Consider the following 2,413-nt stretch of genomic DNA (forward strand, 5'->3'; position numbering starts at 1 on the left):
GTTTTTCTGAGTCCTCTGCTCTTTCGCTGGGGTACCTGGTTGGGGGAGGGAGGGGAGTCTGAGTCCTGGGGAGGGGGTGGTGTAGGTGGGAAGAGGGGGCAGGGAGACCCCGGGGGGCACCTCCTCTGGGCCCTCACGGCGACGGGGTGTGGGGAGAACCGCCGGACGGCTTGCTGCCCTCAGCAGCGGGGAGGGGGCTCCGGGGCCATCTCAAGGCCCAGCTCCTTAGAGTTCAGAGGTGGGCAGGGTCCTGGGGGCTTTTGCAGGAGCCCACTGACGAGGAGCAAAGAGCCTTCACTGTCGGCCAACCCCAGGGAACTCTCCCAACCTTGGGGGACAGGGCGTGGGGGGTCGGCCAGGCTCTGAAAGCTTCTGGACACTGTTCCGTTGCCAGAGATGGAGACTCAGGGCTACTCACACCTGGGGACTCTCGTCACCTGCGTGCCCACCTGCACGAGCAGACAGGAGCCCCTGCCCGCAAGACTGAGAAGCCCTCCCCCGCTTAGCCCTGCACCACCGCCCAGACCCTTGTGACTTCTAAGTACCCACGCTCCTTGGAAGACAGTGAGGCTGGCCTAGAAATGCTTGAGGGCTGGCCACCCTCCCCGCTTATGTACCCCAGGGCCCTTGGTCAGCAGGTCTGCCGGTGGGCAGAGGGCAGTGGCTGTGCCTGGTTCCGAGCAGCCTCCGGGGGGCAACCGGGGCTCTCCGCCCCATCTGGGTTGGGGAGGCCTTGCACGTGAACCCACTCGCTCCTTCTCTGATACTTACCGCTTGGCCTGGTGCTGAGCTCTGGCCTTGGGGGGTCTCGAGGGGTGTCCCCAGGGGTGGCTACGCTGCCCATGCCCACTGAGAGCTCAGTGTTGGGGCGGGGGGAGCTGCCTGGAGGAGGTGGGATCAAGAATGATGGGAGACATTGTGCTGGGTGGGGGAGCATTGTGAGCTGGGGTTGGGGTGTGGACCCAGCTCGGGACCCTCTCCCCAGCGCTGCCTGCCCCTGAGACGAGCTCAGAGTTTGTCTCCCACCAGCCCTATGCATGCAGCCCAGCGCGGTGCCCCTCCCGGGACCCTTGGGTTGCTGACTCCAGGGGCTCCCTTCCCCCCAGCTCCGGGCAGCCCAGCCTGCTCACCCACTGCAGCCGAGTCACCCCCACCTCTGCCCACACCCCGCTTCCCCCAAGACCCCGTGGCCTCCCTCCGGTGGGCAGCCCTGGGCGCAGCCAGCCCTGCTCCGGCGGCCCTCCTGAGTAGCGCCAGCCTCAGCCCACTGCCCTCGCCGCCCCCACCCCGCTTGGCTGGGTCCAGCCAGGTCCCAGGTGCCCTGGTATGCCCAGTCTCCCCTTTCTGCCCCTCTGCCTTCTCTGCAAATTCTCAGGGCACCCTTAGGGCTCCATTCATCCATTCATGCCCACGCGCAGCGCCCCAGGCTCAGTGTCATGGAAGGAGAAGCTGGGGTGATTTTCAGGAGGAGAGAGTGACTCAGTAGGTGTAGGCCTGGAGGAGGCGAGGGTGGGGTCCCGCGGGGGGAGGGTGAAGAACTGGGGCTTCTTGGGCTGGGAGTGGGGCTGCCGCAGGGGGAGGGGGCCCACGTGGGGAGTGAGAGCAGAGACCACCATCGTTCACTCAAGGAATTTTTAGGGACTTCCGTCGGGGTGGGCTGGTGGGTTTAATGGTGTCCTTCCCAGAAAGACATGTCCATTTCTAAGCACCAGTGTGTCCTGGTTTGGGCAAAGGGTCCTCGATGTGATGAAGTGAAGGGTCTGGAGAGGAGACCATCCTGGATTTAGGGAGGGCCTAGACCCAGGGACAGGATGGGGGAAGGATGCAGAGGAGGGGCCGTGTGAGGATGGGACAGAGACTGGGGGATCGCGGCCACAAGCCAGGAGCCCCAGAAGCTGGACGAGGCAGGAAGCAGGAAGGACCCTCGCCTGGAGCCTCTGTAAGGAGCCTGACCCTGGACACCTTGATTTTAGCCGAGTGAAACTGACTGCAGGCCTCTGGCCTCCGGGACTGGGCGAGAATGTATTCTGTAGTTTTAGGCCATCCAGTTAGTGTCACTGAGGAAACAAGTTACATGCGGGCACGCTTCCAGAGACCAAGGGCTCTGCAGGGACAGAGTGGGGGGCCCCACATCTCCCGCCAGTGCGTCCCTGCGCGTCTCCACTCCTGCCCACCACTCGCAGGCCAGGTGGTCTTCTGAAACATAGACCACGTCCTGCCCCTGGTCTTGGCTTCCCTGCAGACACGCAGACTCCTCGTGACGGCTTGGCCCGGGGCTGGCTGAGCACCCATGGTGTCCCTGCCTGAGGGCCTGGGCACCCGCTGCCTCTGCCCAGATTGGGACCGCTGTCCCTGCGGGCGTCCGGCTCCCCGAGCACCCTCTCAGGAGCCCGCCCTGTGCGCCTGTTCCCTG

The sequence above is a fragment of the Bos javanicus genome, chromosome 29 (assembly GCF_032452875.1).
Source record: "Bos javanicus breed banteng chromosome 29, ARS-OSU_banteng_1.0, whole genome shotgun sequence".
Classification (NCBI taxonomy): domain Eukaryota; kingdom Metazoa; phylum Chordata; class Mammalia; order Artiodactyla; family Bovidae; genus Bos; species Bos javanicus.